This window comes from Triticum dicoccoides, chromosome 1B, assembly GCF_002162155.2.
Source record: "Triticum dicoccoides isolate Atlit2015 ecotype Zavitan chromosome 1B, WEW_v2.0, whole genome shotgun sequence".
Lineage (NCBI taxonomy): Eukaryota > Viridiplantae > Streptophyta > Magnoliopsida > Poales > Poaceae > Triticum > Triticum dicoccoides.
Genome location: NC_041381.1, coordinates 359,266,597 through 359,276,058, shown reverse-complemented (window position 1 = coordinate 359,276,058; position 9,462 = coordinate 359,266,597).

The window sequence follows — 9,462 nt, the reverse complement described above, 5'->3', positions numbered from 1 at the left end:
AATTAAACAAGCGTTGCTTAAGCGCATCCGAACAAAGTTTTCAAGCGCAAAGGATAATACATAGCGAGTTTACTCAAGAATTACATCTCTAGGGCATTCATCCGCAATATTACATTTTATAGTACATTTCGGGCGTACGATACTCCTTGCCCGCTGGCGGTGGGTCAGTAAGAAGCCTCTCCGCATCCAACCTGCCCCAGTGCACCTTTGCGCGGGCAAGGGCCCGACGAGCACCTTCAATACAGGCGGAGCGCTTGATGACCTCCACCCAGGGGCACGCATCCACCAGCCGCCGCACGAGGCCGACGTAGGTCCCAGGCATGGCCTGTCCAGGCCACAGCCGGACTATGAGGCCCTTCATGGCCTCCTCAGCCGCCTTGTGGAGCTCGACCAGCTGCTTCAGCTGGTCACTAAGGGGCACCGGATGGCCGGCCTCAGCGTACTGAGACCAGAAAACCTTCTCCGTTGAGCTCCCCTCCTGGCCACGGTAGAATGCGGCGGCATCGGATACACTGCACGGCAGATCTACAAACGCCGCTAGAGAGCTCCGAATGCGGGTAAGTGTTAGGTAGTTTACATTAACATGCTTGCTTTGCATGAAAAATGCCTTACCTTCCGCTATCTTCCTCACATCTTCAATCTCCTGAAGGGCCTTACGGGCCTCGGCCTTGGCGGACTTGGCACTTTCGAGAGCCGAGGCGAGCTCGGACTCTCGAGTCTTGGAGTCACGCTCCAAACTCTCATGCTTCTCCATGAGAGCCTGGAGCTCTTGCCGCACTTCCACCACCCGCGCCTCCTGCTTCTCTCACTCGGCCCGTTCCGCGGCCGCGTTACGTTCGGCCGCGGACACAGCCTCCTTCAGGATTTCCACCTCGTTAGTGGCCCCTGCAGTACCCATGTTATCCTTGTCATTTTTTATTGCAACCTAAATCCTTTTCTGTAAGGTAAATTTCAAAGTGGTGTCACTCACCTTCTTTATCCTCGAGCTGCTTCCTGGCACGGCCGAGCTCTTGCTCGGACCGCTTGAGATCCTGCTTCAATGCACCGACCTCCGCAGTCAGTGCGGCAGAGGTCAGCAGCGCAGCCTGCAAACCCACATTGACATACTTTTTAGCAACCCTGCGTATATCTTTTTAGATCCTTAGTCCGGCTTTTCTTTCCGAACACCGAACTAAGCATCAGGGGCTACTGTCTATGCGGTATTACATTACATAATTTTAACTTCTTACCTCAAAGCCTGTTAGAAGGCTGTTGCAGGCTTCGGTCAGCCCGCTCTTGGCGAGCTAAACCTTCTGAATCACCGCACTCATGATAGTGTGGTGTTCTTCCTCGATGGAAGCGCCTTTAAGCGCCTCCAACAAGTTGTCCGGCGCCTCCGGTTGGACGGGGGCCGCCGGTGTCACGGTCTTGCCCTTCTTACGAAGGGGCCGCCTGCCGGACTCTGGAACCACTACAGGTTCCGGCGTAGAGTCCGGCGCAAAGTCTGGGAGGCTGCCTTGCGGCGCCTCCGGAGCCTCCTCCTGATGGGTCCCCTCCCGGGATCCCACCTCGGCGTCCTCAACGGCGCGAGGGGTGGAGGCAGTCGGAACGGATTCCACATCCGACGCCGCCAACGACCCGCTCGTCGAAGCAGGGAGATCATCGTCGGCCGGGCTACAGGGAGTATGCGGCATTAAAAGGACATTATGTGAACAGAAAGAAATTGTAAATCATTCAGGGATCCGGATACTTACGATCTCGCCTGAGGCCTGGCCCTCGAGGGCCACTCTTCATCGCCAACGTTGGTGTTGGCGGAACTGTCCGGGGGAATAGTTCTTCCCCTCTTGGACCCCTCGGCCTCCCCTGTTGGGGAGGCCTTCCTCTTTCTCTCTCCCTCCTCTGGGAGAGGGTCTTCTTCCTCCTCCTCATTCTCGGGAGAGGAATCCGCCTTGGAGTCGTCGGACACCTGAAAATGGGTACTCTTCCGAGTACCCGTGGCCACCTTCTTGGCCTTCTTCTCCGGCACCACGTGCGGTGCCGGAACCAGCAACCCCGCTAGATGGGCGTCCACTGGGTCTTCTGGCATGGGAGCCGGGCAGATGAGCTGCTCGGCCTTCTTCATCCATTCCTGTCAAAGGAAAAAGGAGATTAAAACCCGCTTAGGGTCGAACTATTGACAACAAGTGTCCTGTAAAGGGGTAGAATCACTTACCTCGTCAGCAGGACGCTGCGAGTGGAATCCGCGATCTTCCGTCGCGGATGCAGGGGCTTCGGCGCCCTTAAACAGCACCCTCCAGGCGCCTTCGTACATTGTGTCGAAGAGCCCGCTCAGCGCCTGGTGCTGTTCCGGATCGAAGTCCCACAAATTGAATGCCCGTTCTTGGCATGGGAGAATCCGGCGGACGAGCATGACTTGGACTATGTTAACCAGCCTGAGCTTCTTGTCCACCAGCTTCTGGATACAGGCTTGGAGTCCCGTCAGCTCCATCGAATTACCCCATAGCAAGCCCTTCTCTTTCCAGGAGGTGAGCTGCATGGGGATACCAGATCTGAACTCGGGGGGTCGCCGCCCACGTAGGGTCGCGCGGCTCGGTGATATAGAACCACCCCGACTGCCACCCCTTGATGGATTCCATGAAGGCCCCTTCAAACCAAAGGACGTTGGGCATCTTGCCCAACATGGCGCCTCCGCACTCCGCTTGAGTGCCCTTCACTACCTTCGGCTTGACATTGAAGGTCTTGAGCCACAAGCCGAAGTGGGGCTGGATGGAGAGGAAGGCCTCGCACACGACGATAAACGCCGAGATGTTGAGGATGAAGTTCGGCGCCAGATCATGGAAATCCAGGCCGTAGTAGAACATGAGCCCCCGGACAAAGGGGTGAAGTGGAAAGCCCAGTCCGCGGAGGAAGTGGGGGAGGAAGACGACCCTCTCATGGGGCCCGGGGGTGGGGATGAGCTACCCCTCGTCGGGCAGCCGGTGCGCGACGTCGCTGGAAAGGTATCCGGCGCTGCGCAGCTTTGTGATGTGCTCCTCCTTAACGGTGGAGGCCAGCCATTTACCTCCCGCTCCGTACATGGTCGGAGAAGGTCGAGGCGAGATGCGCGAACTTGGGCGCTGGAGCTCGAGTGCGCGGAGATGGATAAGCAAAGGGGAAAGAAGGCGTAGGTGAGAAGGTGAATCCTTATCCCTTATATATAGGCAGACTAAGACTATGCGTCCCCACTAGCCTGGTAAAACTCGCTTATCTCCCAAGCGCCACCATCAATGGCGCGGTTGGGTTACCCACGTCCGTATTGATGAGAATCCCGGAATAAGGGGAACACGATCTCTGCTTTGACAAGACGTGCCAAGGAAACCGCTTCGCTAGACGCGCTGAGGTGGTATAATAAAAAACGATTCAAGTAAAGGCTTGGTAGTGGTGTGACGTCACGCCGCAAAATACGTCAGCAGATTGAACTTGTGTATATATTATTCTCTCTACGGAGGAATGTGGAATTTATTTTGCAGAGCCGGACACTATCCTGGTGTTCACAATCTTCTCTGGATTATTCAAAGGAGGAACCCGCCTTGCAATGCCGAACATTATGCGCGCCGGACTCATCGTCATTGAAGCCAGGTTCAGGGGCTACTGAGGGAGTCCTGGACTAGGGGGTGTCCGGACTGCCGGACTATCATCATCCGCCGGACTCCAAGACTACAAAGATACAATATTGAAGACTCCGTCCCGTGTCCGGATGGGACTTTCCTTGGCGTGGAAGGCAAGCTTGGCAATACGGATATGTAGATCTCCTACCATTGTAACCGACTCTGTGTAACCCTAGCCCTCTCCGGTGTCTATATAAACCGGAGGGCTTTAGTCCGTAGGACATAACCTCCACTACAACAATCATACCATAGGCTAGCTTCTAGGGTTTAGCCTCCTTGATCTCGTGGTAGATCCACTCTTGTAATACACATCATCAATATTAATCAAGCAGGACGTAGGGTTTTACCTCCATCAAGAGGGCCCGAACCTGGGTAAAACATCGTGTCCCTTGTCTCCTGTTACCATCCGCCTAGATGCACAGTTCGGGACCCCCTACCCGAGATCCGCCGATTTTGACACCGACAAGGATGACCAGGCAAAGCATTAAGTAATCAGAGAAGTCTCCCCCAAGCTTGTGGGAGACTCTTCTTCAATTTGCACAAAATTGTATATTTCCCTTAAAGTAGCTTGTTTCTTATGAGCAGAGAAATATTTAGCAGAGAAGTAATCAATCATATCTTGGGGACTACGCACACAACCAGGATCAAGAGAATTAAACCAAGTTTTAGCATCACTCTTTAATGAGAATGGAAATATCTTAAGGATATAATAGTAGCGAGATTTCTCATCATTAGTGAACAGGGTGGCCATATCATTCAATTTAGTAAGATGTGCCACAACAATTTCAGATTCATTGCCATAAAAAGGATCAGATTCAACCAAAGTAATTATCGCGGGATCGACAGAGAATTCATAATCCTTATCACTAACAAAGATAGGTGAAGTAGCAAAATCAGGGTCATATTTCATTCTAGCATTTAGAGATTTCTGTTTAAGTTTAGCTAATAACTTCTTAAGATCAGATCTATCATTGGAAGCAAGAAGATCTATAGCAGTTTCTTCATCCATAACATAACCCTCAGGAACAACAGGCAATTCATACTTAGGGGGAGAACCTTCATCATCACTATCATCAAGAATTTCATCTTTAATAATTTCATTCTCTCTGACCCTAGCAAGTTGTTCATCTAGAAATCACCTAATGGCAAAGTAGTATCAAGCACAGAAGTAGTTCCATCATAAGTATCATGCATAGCAGAAGTGGCATCATCAATAACATGCGACATATCAGAATTCATAGCAGTAGCATGTGTAGGTGTCGCAAGCTTACTCAAAACAGAAGGAGAATCTAGTGCAGAGCTAGATGGCAGTTCCTTACCTCCCCTCGTAGTTGAGGGAAAAATCTTAGTTCTTTTGTCTTTCAAGTTCCTCATAACGATGAGCAGATATAAATCCCAAGTGACTCAAAAAATAGAGCTATGCTCCTCGGCAACGGCGCCAGAAAATAGTCTTGATAACCCACAAATATAGGGGATCGCAACAGTTTTCATGGGTAGAGTATTCAACCCAAATTTATTGATTCGACACAGGAGAGCCAAAGAATATTCTCAAGTATTAGAAGTTGAGTTGTCAATTCAACCATGCCTGGATAACTTAGTATCTGCAGCAAAGTATTTAGTAGCAAAGTAGTATGATAGTAATGGTAACAGTGGCAAAGGTAACGATAGCAGTTTTGTAGTAATTGTAACAGTAGCAACGGTAAAGTAAATAAGCAAAGCACAATATGTGAAAAGCTCATAGGCATTGGATCAGTGCTGGATAATTATGTCGGATACGATTCCTCATGTAATAGTTATAACATAGTGTGACACAGAACAAGCTCTAGTTCATCAATGTAATGTAGGCATGTATTTCGAATATAGTCATACGTGCTTATGGAAAAGAACTTGCATGACATCTTTTGTCCTACCTTCCCGTGGCAGCGGGGTCCAAATGGAAACTAAGGGATATTAAGGCCTCCTTTTACTAGAGTACCGAACCAAAGCATTAGCACTTAGTGAATACATGAACTCCTCAAACTACGGTCATCACCGAGAAGTATCCCGATTATTGTCACTTCGGGGTTGTCGGATCATAACACATAATAGGTGACTATAGACTTGTAAGATAGGATCAAGAACTCACATATATTCATGAAAACATAATAGGTTCAGATCTAAAATCATGGCACTCGGGCCCTAGTGACAAGCATTAAGCATAGCAAAGTCATAACAACATCAATCTCAGAACATAGTGGATACTAGGGATCAAACCCTAACAAAACTAACTTGATCACATGGTAAATCTCATCCAACCCATCACCTTCCAGCAAGGCTACGATGGAATTACTCATGCACGGCGGTGAGCATCATGAAATTGGTGATGGAGGATGGTTGATGATGATGACGGCGACGAATCCCCCTCTCCGGAGCCCCGAACGGACTCCAGATCAGCCCTCCTGAGAGAGATTAGGGCTTGGCGGCGGCTCCGTATCGTAAAACGTGATGAAACTTTCTCTCTGATTTTTTTCTCCATGAAAGGGAATATATGGAGTTGGAGTTGAGGTTGGTGGACATCAAGGGGGGCCACGAGGCAGGGGGGTGCGCCCAGGGGGAGGGGGTGCGCCCCCACCGTCGTGGACAGGGTGTGGGGCCCCTGGCCTTGATTCTTTCGCCAGTATTTTTTATATTTTCCAAAAGTAATCTCCATGGATTTTCAAGTTATTCTGAGAACTTTTGTTTCTGCACAAAAATAACATCATGGCAGTTCTTCTGAAAACAACGTCAGTCCGGATTAGTTTCCATTCAAATCATGCAAGTTAGAGTCCAAAACAAGGGCAAAAGTGTTTGGAAAAGTATATACGTTGGAGATGTATCACGCGGCAGCTTGGCTTGGGCTACAAGCAAAGCTGACTCATCCAGCTCTGGATAAGATTTGCTCTCATTGTCTTCGCTCGAAGACATAGGATTTGGTTGAGCATTACATCAGTCACTCTGACTTTGTTCACTTGAAGCCCACTTAACAGTACGGTGGTTCCTATGACTCAATAAAGAAGAAAAGGAAACTACAAAACAACTATGTCTTCGCACTCCATAGTCTTCAAGTGAATAGCTTCACATGTCATAATCTTCGTCGTGAATGTCTTCACGCACCACCATTGTTTTCAATGTCTTCACACATTTTTAGGGGTCATCTCTGGTAGGTAAACTGAATCAATGAGGGACACCACCTGTGTTATCCTACAATTCTCACAAACAAATTCAACCACGTTTGTTGTCAATACTCCAAAACCAACTAGGGGTGGCACTAGATGCACTTACAATCTCCCCCTTTTTGGTGATTGATGACAAACTGGTTGAAGTTTCCAATGGGGATAATAGTATGTGAATATTGTGAGTATTGTCTTCATACATATGACGAGGCTCCCCCTGAAGATGTGCATATAAATAGTTTGATTTTGAATGCAAATGCACATGGCAGGTTTTGCTTTGTGGAGGCCATCTTCATAGTGTGAAGACAATTCATCATGCATATAAAAAGATAATGAAGATAATGATATGCATAATTGAAAATGGACGTCTGCATAATGACTTCATGCGGAATTTATCATCGCATCACAAAGTGGCAGCAAAAGTAGCACACGACCATCAAGATTAAGTGTTACAACTCAAAAGCCAAAAGATTCAGAACGGGAGTTGTAAGAACTTAGCAAAAATTAAGCAACCACCCATATGGACCCGCTTGAAGACTATCAACTCATATGCTTCTCCCCCTTTTGTCGGTAATGACCAAAAAGGTTTGAAGACACAAAGTATCTACTCATTCCCAGGTGGAGACGAAGTTGGAGCAGCAGGGTCGAAGTTGGAGTTTGGTGGTGCAGACGGGCCTTGTGCATCATCATCATGCAATGTAGTTAGAATCGGTAAAGTGGCGTCTTCTTCTTCATCAACAACTCTCGCAACAACAGTTGCAGCCGAAGATGAGCACTCAGAATCTTCAATGGAGGGTGTGTGACGCCAACTTGCATTTTGAGGAGGCCCGGAGTCAAACTTGAAATTCTCAGTGAAGCCATCCGCGTGAAGATCATCTTCAGCGCAGAGCAAGGTGAGACTCTTCCAGGAACGGCAGCATGCTTCATGGGCTACAAACGAGTTCTTGGTGGCCAAGTTGCGAATGTGATTGACATCCACCAAGATACTTTGCATCTGACGCTTCAACCAGTCATGATGTATGTCCTGCTTTTGATGTAAAGCCGCCAGAAGCTCACGGTCATTAAGTACACGAGGACGCTTCTGAGGCATTTGAGTAATGGTGCTTGCAGTGGCTTCAATATTTGCACCGTGTGGTAGGCGTAGGTTGCCAGCCAAAGGATAAGTAGGAGTTGCAGCATTTGGCACATGACCACCGTCAATGGGCTGTGTGAAACTCTGGAACTCGACATTCTGAGGGTGGAGGGGCTTCTTGGCAGGCTCGGGGTAGATAGCTTCAACAGACACATCAACATCAGGCAAAAAGACAATGTGATTGTGTGCCGATGGCCAATAGTCAACAGTTGAATGATGCTTAATTAAGCGCATCACCCATGGAGCATCAAACTTCAGACCAAACAGATCAATCCCGAGGTAGCAAGTTGTCTAATGAAGAAATCCTGGGTGTTGAATCCGATGCCATTGATGATATAGAATACCAAAGTCTTCATGGTGCCTTCAAGTTTGGCTTCAGAAGAATGGCCTTTGATGGTCCAGAGAGTATGCCTCAGAATGTGATACACTGTGCGTGGCAGATATTCAAGGTCCTTAACAAAGAATTCCTTTGGATATTCAGCGTCTTGGGGCAAAGGCTTCATCATGCTAAGCATTTGGCTAATGTTTGGCTCTGGCTTCTGAAATATGCTCTATAGTTCATTCTGATAAAGTGAACAACCAGGTTCGTATAACTCACATAGAGTGGGCAGGGAAGTAAGCTCGATGATATCCTGATCTTTGGCTTCATGATGTACATCACCTGTCATCCACTCAAGGATCCAAGTCTTTGGATCCCTGTTGTAGCCTCGAATGTGTAAGGTGGCATAGAACTGCAGAAGGAGCTCTTCATTCTAGTGCTCTTTATCAGTCACGAAGGCCAGAAGGCCAACATCGCTAAAGCAGTCAAGGGCTTCTTCCAGACATGGTAGCCCAGCCAAAGCAACACAATCCAGACATGTAACGCCCCGGATTCGATGCGCCAGGTGTTTGCCAGTTATTCGCCGTCGTTGCCATGTCATTTGCTTGCGTGTTGCATTTTGCCATGTCATCATGTGCATCTCATTTTGCATACATGTTCGTCTCAGGCATCCGAGCTTTTTTCCCCGTTGTCCGTTTTGCAATCCGGCACTCCTATGTCCTCCGGCGTTCCCCTTTTGCCTCTTTTCATGTGCGTGTGTTAAACTTTCTCGGAATCGCCCGAGGTTTGCCAAGTGGCCTTGGTATAGCACCAGTAGACCGCCTGTCAAGTTTCGTGTCATTTGGAGGTCGTTTGATACTCCAACGATTAACCGGGTGACCGTAAAAGCCTCTTTAGTGTTCAGCCCAACACCCCTTCCAAAGTGGCCCAAAGCCCAACAAACTCCCCTCAATGCTCTCGGTCGTTCGATCACGATCGTGTGGCAGAAAACCGCACCTCATTTGGACTCTCCTAGCTCCCTCTACCTATAAATTAGTCCCCCTCCCCCGAATTCGCGGATGAATCCCCCGAAACCTTAGCTTCTTCCTCCTCCCGCCGACGGACACGTCCACCCGCCGCCCGGACATGTCCGCCACCGCCCCCGCGCCCAATCCCGACGTGCCACGTGGCGCCCCTGCGCCCGCCTCGCCGCCG